Source organism: Mustela putorius, unplaced genomic scaffold, assembly GCF_011764305.1.
Source record: "Mustela putorius furo isolate JIRA1106 unplaced genomic scaffold, ASM1176430v1.1 tig00003988_pilon_pilon_pilon, whole genome shotgun sequence".
NCBI classification, from domain to species: Eukaryota; Metazoa; Chordata; class Mammalia; order Carnivora; family Mustelidae; genus Mustela; species Mustela putorius.
This window is the reverse complement of record NW_025422127.1, coordinates 189,153-198,764: the sequence shown is the minus strand read 5'-3', so window position 1 is coordinate 198,764 and position 9,612 is coordinate 189,153. Positions and strand designations below refer to the sequence as shown.

The window sequence follows — 9,612 nt, the reverse complement described above, 5'->3', positions numbered from 1 at the left end:
TCTCATCCATTCCAGGTGATAACTATTTTCCTAAACAAAACTCAAATACAACTTTCTGAATAAAGCAATTATTGTTCAAGAAGTTGCAACTAATAATGGATTCAGAAGAATGGGAGCCAGAAAGTCATATGAAATTATTTCAGTTGAGTGGGAAATAAATTAAATGTGCTTGTAAACTGTTAGAAAGAAAGAAAGAAAGAATGAGTAAGGATAACAGGAAGACCACTGTGATTTAAAGTTGGCTCAGATTTCATGTTTTGTATATTTTAAATTGCCCTGCAATGTATCTAATTTGTGACACACAGCATTTCATTTGCTTGAGAAAAATACAATCTTCCTTGCCCTGTCTATGAAGGCCTGTTGACCTGCTGGTTCCTTATGCTGTAAATAAAGGGGTTCAGCATGGGGCCTACTGAGGTGTTTAGCACAGCAACTCTCTTGCTCAGAAACACTTGGTTTTTGCTGAAGGTTTAACATATATAAAAATGCAGCTTACATAGGGGATAGAGATGACAATCATGTGGTATGAACAAGTGGAAAAGGCCTTTGTCCTCTGACTAGCAGAAGGAATCCTCAAAACTGTTCTGATGATATATACATAGTACAGTAATATTGATGCCAAAGTGAACATTAAAGAAAATAGAGACCAGGAAAACCCCATTATCTCTAGGAATTTTGTGTCTGAAAAGGAAAGTTGCAGCAGGGGAAAATAATCACAGTTGAAGTTGTCAGTAATATTACACCTACAATAATTAAGGTTTAAGAGCAACATGAGCACAGGCAATATGATTAAGAATGAAATCAGCCATGAAGAGAAGACAAGGAAACTGTAGGATTCAAATGAGCAAAGTTCCAAATATGGAGCCAGAATTTGGCTGAAATAGTATGTCATTTCGTCTACAGGTGAGATTTTAAGTGAACTGAAAATAGTAGTGATCCATTAATTTCCTCTCTTTTACCAGTGAAATCTTCAGTTAAGGCAAGTTTGAAAACATTCAATATCGCAGAGCTTGAAGGGCTAGAGCAGGTAGTTTTCCCCACCTTTTCTGACTCCAAATAACACCTGTTAACTTTCAGGAATGTGAGCATGGGTTTCTTCCCAGTGAGAATAACCTTTGTGCTCTTGCTCCAATTGTTTACTAGTTTCCCATACTCTGTAAGTTAAAGCTTAATTACATCGAGAATCCTCAGAAATGGGAAAGGTCCTGTATTTTTTAATGACGTGTGAGTGTTTTAGCCTTAGCCATTGATCAACTTTTGCTAACAGTCCGCTTTTCCAATTCCTCCTACTATCTCACGGGTCAGATATACTGGAGTCATTGCCTCCAGCAACCTTAGAAGTTAGAGATAGAGGGGAGAAAGAAATGGGAAATAATTTAAGCTGGAGAGCTTAGAATAGAGTTTGATCATATCTGAATACCTGGTCAGATTTTATGATGTTTCAGCCTACATGTAATTATTATGATCTGTATACCTATAGAGATATTTATACTATTTCATATTCTCTATTTAAAATCATATAAATTACTGCTATTAGTATGGAAGAATTTCCCTAAATTAAAGAGGTAGGAAAGCACTCTCCTAGAAAACTTGGGTGAATAGTTTAATTTCTTTACTTGTATGTGTTTTCAAAGTAGTAGGTTTTAATTTCTTTTTTATTTTCATTTTTGTTTTTCATTATTATTACTTATTAAAGATTTTATTTCTTTATTTGACAGAGAGCGAGTACAGTGGGCAGAGCAGAAGGCAGAAGGGGAGGGAGAAGCAGGCTCTCTGCTGAGCTGGAAGCCCCATGCGGGGCTCGACCCCAAGACCATGAAATCATGACCTGAGCTGAAGGCAGCTGCTTTAACCATCTAAGCCACACAGGTGCCCAGTAATTTCTCTTTTAAAAAATATTAAATGATATAACCATAGTTATTTCCATAAGGAAGAGTGAAGATATCTGGGTTCAAATCCAAACCACTTAACTGGTCTGAAACCATGTATTCTTTGTACAGCATGAACTGGACTGGTCAGTGGGTGACAAGTGTCAAAGCTTGTATTGTACCTTAATTTCAGTCTCTCTTTTTTTTTTTTCTGACAATCAGATTTGTCTTCCCCTAAAATAAGACATATTTCTGTGACACATTTCAGCAAAATTTGCATATCAGAAGGCAGAGTCTATTACAATATTTTGAACAAACTGAAATACTGAAATGTTAAAATATTAAATTAGAAATAGTAAGTATGTTAGAGTGATAATTTGGGGATTCCTGCAATGTATTCCAACAATAACTTTTTGAATGAGAGAAAGATAAAAATATATTTATTGATGAATAAGAACGTACTTAATTTTGGATATGTCTAATGGTTTCATACAGAAGTATAATCCCAGATTTTCTTAATTTACTTAAAATGTGAGAGCCAGTGCATTCATAAGCTGCTTCTGGAGACATTTTGTCAGGAATTCACCCTTCCTCCCTTATGTAAGTGCATCTCACACAGAGTAAATGCAGGCTTAATTACATACAAGTTTTCTACATCCTCTAAGTATAGAAATTTTTCTTTATCTCTTTCATTTTTTCATATAAAAATAAACATTATTCTGACTTAAATTTTAAAAAGCTACTATTGTAACTCTGAGAGTTCTTTAAGTAAATTTCCAGCGAGTACTGCTTTGTGACTAAAATGTAAACCGTTTTAAAGCTCTCTGGATAAGATGAGGATTGAATATTATCCAAAGATGAAACAAATTTACCTTCTCTAGTCACTGTATAATGAATGAAAGGCCAGAATAAAGAAAAGCCAGATGCAGGAGAGATGGGCCTAAGAGGTATAGTGATGTCATGAAGTACATCTTTCAGAAAACTAAGCAATATAGCGAGATAGAAACAAAAGTATGCCTACCAGCATATCCAATTAACTTAGTTTCTCCTTGGTTGTATTTAATTTTTCTCATGTGCACATGACACTTGGTCTTCACACAGGAGATAGTTTATTCTCAACTCTTTTGGGTTCATCAAATACAGAGCTGAGCTCAACTCTTCATTGAGCGTAGCACTCAGGTTTTATTCATTTATACATCTCTACCAGCATAAAAAAGAATGTATCAAGAATAAATTGCAATAATTCAAAAATCAGAAGGGTATTTGAAACTCAGTTTTTAATATTTTAATTTTAAGAGTGTATAGACTTAATATCATGAGAAATAAATGTCAGTGAATTAATTATAAATCAATAGTATATAATGAGAGATGGAATGGCACTTAGTTTCAAACTGATCCTCCATTTGCCCTCAAATCTTCAAATTAACCAGTATTAAATATTTACAGTCTATTATATCAGAAATTTTGCTCACGAAGACAGTCATATTCACACACTCAGAGAGCATATTTTTAATATGTAATATGTAATGCAGTTTTACTACAGAAATATTCAGCAACTTTTTTCCAGTTAACAGTATGTACTAGATATCATTCCTTGTCAACTTTCAGTGCTGGGAATCATCCTTTTATAACAAATTCATAGACTACCAGAGGAAACTTCTAATAATTTAGTAGTAATTATTTATTGAGATTCAAGGAATTAGCTTGCTATCAATTTCACATCATTAGCTAAAATGCTAAGTCTATTTTTATGCATTCATTTGCATATATGCATCTACTAGAATAAAATATTTATAAATACCACATTTTGATAAATACTTCAAAATTGTCCTCCTACCAACAAAGAATGAGCCCTTTTCATTGGATCCTAGCCATCACAGATATTAGAAATCATTTCCATATTTTATAAACAGATACAAAAATGAAGCCACAATTCACATTATAAGGATCAGATCACAATTCTTAGATTTTGAGGTTAAAGAAACCCAATGATTTTGTAAAGTTGCAAAATTTATTTAACTTGCAAAATCTATTTAACCTTTCTATCAATTTCTGTACTCATAAAATGAGAGGGCTGGTACTCTTAACTCATAGTTTATTATAAAGATTAAGTGAAATAAATCATGAGTGGAAGTCATTCACTCTCACATATGTTGTTTTCCCTGCTGGAAGTGTTTTCTTAGGCATCTCAATTCATTTCTAATCATTCATCAATGCTAATTTATTTGTTCTTTTTGGTTTATATTGAGTATAGCTGACACACAACTATTAGTTATATTAGTACATTAGTAATATTGTTATATTATGATCAGATGGAAAGTGTAATGAATTGACAAGTTTATACATTGTGCTATGTTCACCACAAGTATAGCTATGATCTGTTACCAAAGAAACTGGACCACTTTCTCACACAATACACAAAAATAAATTCAAAATGGATTAAAGACCTACATGTGAGACCTGAAACCATAAAAGTTCTGGAAGAAAGAATAGGCAGTAAGCTTTTTGACATTAGCTATAGCAACATTTTTCTATATATATCTCCTGAGGCAAGGGAAACAAAAGACAAAATCTACTATTGGGACTACACCAAAATAAAAAGCTTCTGCACAACAAAAGAAACAGCCAACAAAACTATAAGGCAATCTATGGAATGAGAGAAGATATTTGTAAGTGCCTTAACCAAGAAAGGGTTAATATCCAAGTTATATAGAGAACTTATAAAACTCAAAACACCAAAAAGGAAAAATCCAATAAAATAATGTGCAGAAGACATGAATAGACACTTTTCCAAAGAAGGCATCCAGATGGCTAACAGACACATGAAAAGAAGCTCAACATCACTCATCGTTAGGGAAATACAAATCAAAACTACAATGAGATATCATTTCACACCTGTCAGAGTGGTTAAAATAAATAATACAAGAAAAAACAAGTGTCCCTGAGGATGTGGAAAATGGGGATCCCTCCCTGCACTTTTGTGCCGAATGCAAATTGGTGCAGACACTCTGGAAGACAGTATGGCAGTTCCTCAAAAAGTTAAAAATAGAACTACCCTATCATCCAGCAATTGCACTACTCGATATTTACCCAAAGAAGACAAAAAATTCTAACTCAAAGGGCTCCATGGACCTGTATTTGTAGGAGCACTAGCTGTGATAGCCAAATTCTAGAAAGAGTCCAAATTTCAACCAAATGCTGAATGGATAAAGAAATGTTATATAAACACAATGGAATATTACTCAGTCATAAAAAAAGAATGAAACATTCCCATTTGAAATGACAGGGATGGAACGAGAGAATATTATGTTACATGACATAAGTCATTCAGAGAAAAACAAATACCATATGATTACACTCGTATGTGGGATTTAAGAAACAAAACAAATAAACAAGGGGGAAAACAGATGGAGGGAAGCAAACCAAGAAACAGACCCTCAACTGTAGAGAACAAAGTGCTGGTTACCAGAAGGGAAGTGAGTTGGGGGATGGGTGAAATAGGTGATGGGGATTAAAGAGTGCACTTATGATTAACAACAGTTACTGTATGAAAGTGTTGAGTCACTGGGTCATACACCTGAAACTCATATTAAGATATATTTTAACTAACTGGAACTTAAATACAGAATTAAAAAGAAAAACAAATAAACATAAATACAAAAAATAATTGATTTATTAATGAATAAATGAACAACAGTTCTTCACAATCTAGGATTTACTAAGATAATTCATTTTCTAAATTATTGTAGTCGTCTTATTCTCCTTGGACATTCTAGAGCTTAAAATATATTTTTGTTAAAAGATTTTATTTATTTGACAGAGAGAGCACACAAGTAGGGGGAGCAGCAGGCAGAGGGAGAGGGAGAAGCAGGCTCCCCACTGAGCAGGGAGCCTGATGCAGGGCTTGATCCCAGGACCTAATCTCATGACCTGAGCCAAAGGCAGATACCTAAGTGATTGAGCTACCCAGGCACCCCCAGAGCTTAAAATTTACACCTGTGCTAGCCTCATGGAAAATTATACTACATTAGTAATAATATAATTTATTACCCTATTTTTATCACTTTACTGCTCAGTCTTCCTTTAACAGAAACACATCTATTCTACCCTGTAGAGATGTAATTTTCAACCAGATTGCCAAATGTATTGGAAATAATATGAGTGGATAACATGCATTTAAGCATTTATAATGTCAAGATCTTGGCATAGTGCCCTATGCCATATAGTGCTTATATAGTGGAGGTAAATTGAACAAGGAGATGTAAAATCTCTCTCTTTTTTCCCTAAAGACTTTATTTATTTATTTATAGAGGGAGAGAGAGTTGGACAGAGTGGGGTTAGGGACAGAAGAAGAGAATCTTCAAGCAGACTCTCCACTGAGTTTTGATCCTGACATGGGACTCAATTCCACAATGCATGAGATCATGACTTGAGTTGAAACTCTTGGTCCCTAGCCACCTATAGACCATGCATCTCATCTCTACTAAGCTGCTCCCAATACTGATATAGCACTTCAGGTAGAGCCAGTGAAGAAAGAAATAATTGGCAATAGAAGGACTTGACTTTGGTTGTTTTCAAAGCACTTGCATTGAGCTAACTCTTGCCAACTCAACATCACATAATACATTCTTAGTTGCTCTCTAAGTGCTATAGAGAAACTGGGATGCTATTTCTGAAGGTTCCCTTCCCTGTATGGTCTTAATTTATGATTTGTCAGTGATAGGACTTGGTGCAAAATTTGGAAGTTGGAAGGGAAGTGGAGACTATTGCTCTATAGTTTGAAGCCAGGCTGGTGCTTGCAGGCTAGATCATAGTGGATTTTCAGGAAGTGTCTGAAAGCTACCAACTTTATTGCTAATACTATTAGTAGATGCTTTCTCAGAAATAACTGAGACTCACTGTCATTTCCCGTTAAGCTTTCTTGAAGCATTCTCACAAGGCTTCAACATGAGATCTTTGGTGTTAGTTTCCTCAATATTCTCCTTGGTGTTCAAACCTTTCCTTCCATAGCTATCTCTTTCATTATTTTTAAAAGCTGTAATTCCTCAATTTTCTCCTTTCTTTATAAAAATCCTACCTTCACCTGAATCCTGACTGATATAGGACCCATGCTGTAAGAATTTGCAAATTTATGATTTCTTATAGTTACAACATTTTGTGCTTCTATATATAATTGGCAGTATAGCCTTAAACCAAATATGCTGATTCATGAAAGGTTAACAAAGATGAGAGGTAAGACAGTGTACTATTCTATAGCAAGTCTTTGGATATAAAGCTCAAAAGATCAAATAGATAGTAGCACAAAGGAGAAAAGTAGGTTGTCTTGCAACATGCTGCATCTAAAAAGAGAGTAGAAGATGTTAATTAAGGAGTTGGGATGAGATGTCAAAAACAGCAACAAAATGGTGAATGGTGTTTCTTTTCATGTATCCTTACTTCTTACATGTATCTTTTCCTCTAAAGACAATTGGTGTAATTCTGTAATTCCAACTGCCATGGAGAATGGTAATTGAGGAGTAGAGTCAACAAGGAACAGGGGAATAACCTTCACGCCCAATTAATTTTCCTTTGACACTTATTTCAGAAGGACATTATGGGAGGATATATGCTTTTAGGGACTGGCATTTCAGAATGTAGTGTGTACTTGATTATGGTACTAATTGAAACAAATCATTGAGTCTTGTGGAGAGATTCCACAGAGAAAAAGAATACCAATGTGTGGGTGGGGAGGAAAGACTGGCTATAACAAAAGGATGCCAGAGATTCTGAATTTGTTAAATCAAATATGGTAAATTTAGATTTGCCAAATAGCATTAGCAAAAAGAAAAGAATTTAAGCATGCATAGAATAAAATGGGTAATCCTCCAATTGTGAAATTAAATTTCCCAATTTGTGATTTCTTTTTTAAGAAATTCCAGAAAAAGTAAAAGTAATTGAAGTGGCCAAAAGACATCTGTGTATATCTGAATCCAATAGCAGGCATGGAGAGTAAAGGGAATGACTCTGAAGAGGCCAGGGAAATTATTAAGCATGTTACAGATATTCTATATATGCTTTGTCAATTGTTGTCCAAATTTATGGGATTAAAATGATTATATATGCTTTTATGTAAGATACATTAATAAATTTCATTACATTGACACAAATAGAATGAATTGGTAATTTTTAATTTATAAATGGTTTAAAATATGGGAAGATTCCTCAAACACAGAAATAAATAAATCATACTTTGAATTTCTTCCAAGATTCACTCTCATTGGTATAATAGAAACAGTTCTGATGAAAATCCGGGGTTCAATTTTTTCTACACAGAAAAATAACTGATATTTATAAACACTACATGTTGCAATCCACTTCTTCTAAACTCCTGGTCATGTCGACTCTTTTGGCCCCTTGCTATGAATCTTGAATGTTCTTAGTGGCATCTAGAGTGGTAAAGCCTTTCCAGAAAATTTTCCATTTATTTTGCCTGGATCCATTAGAGAAATCAGTATCCATGGCATCTCTAGCCTTATGAAGTATATTTCTAAAATTATAAAACTTGAAAAACAGAATTACTTGAAAAACAGAATTACCCCTTGATCCATAGGCTTCAGAATGATTGTTATATTAGCAGTCATGAAAACAACATTAACCATATCATATACCTCTCCATCAGAACTCTTGAATGGTCAGATGCATTGTCAATGAGCAGCAATATTTTGAAATGAATCTTTTACCTAGGAGCAGGTCTCAACAGTGGATTAAAATATTTAGTAAACCATGTTGTAAGCAAAGGTGCTGTCATCCAGACTTTGTTATTCCATTTATAGAGCACAGGCAGAGTAGTGTTAGCATAATTCTTAGGCCTAGGTCCTTCAGAATGATCAATGAACATTGGCTTCAATTTAGAGTCGCTGGCTGCCTTAACCTTACTTAACAAGAGAGTCAGCCTAGACTTTGAAGCTTTGAAGTCACTCATTAGCTCCTCTTTTCTATCTATAAACAGCCTAGATGGCATCTTCATCAACTATAAGTCTTTTTCATCTGATTTGAAAGTGTGTGGTTTAGTATTGTCACCATTATTAATTATCTTAGCTAGGTCTTCTGGATAACTCACTTCAGGTACTGCATCAGTCCTTGCTGCTTCACTGCATACTTTAATGTTATGGAAATGGCTTCTTTCCCTAAACCTCATGAGCCAATCTCTCCTTGCTTCAGACTTCTTTTTCCCTGTAGCTTCCTCACCTCTTCCTGCCTTCACAGAATTGAAGAAAATTAGGGTCTTCCTCTGTGGTAGGCTTTGGTTTAAGGGAATATTGTGGCTGGTTTGGTATTCTATCCATACCAATAAAACTTTCTCCACCATAATAAATATAATCATAATGAAAAAGCTTGAAATTTTGTGAGAATTACCAAAATGTAATACTGAAAGGAACAAATACTGTTGGAAAAATGGCACCATTAGAATTGTTTGATGCAGGATTGTCACAAATGTTCAGCTTGTGAGAAATGTAGTATATGCAAAATAAAACAAAGCAAAGCATAATAAAGTGAAATATACCTGTACCACATTTTGTTTATCCATTCATCACTTAAATGTTACTTGGGTTGTTTCTGCTTTTTGGCTCTTATGCATGATCCTCTGTGAAAATGTGTGTTGAAATTTTTGCATGAACATATGTTTTCAATTCTTAGAATTTCTAGGTTATATGGTAACTCTGTGTTTACCTTCTTGATGAGCTACTAAACTTTTCCAAGTGGC

The 9,612-nt window shown here is 34.4% G+C and overlaps 1 pseudogene; it reads right to left on the bottom strand.

Annotated features, from left to right (window-relative positions):
• Positions 1 to 309: 309 nt before the first annotated feature.
• On the bottom strand, positions 310 to 892 carry LOC101685531 (annotated as a pseudogene).
• Positions 893 to 9,612: the final 8,720 nt, after the last annotated feature.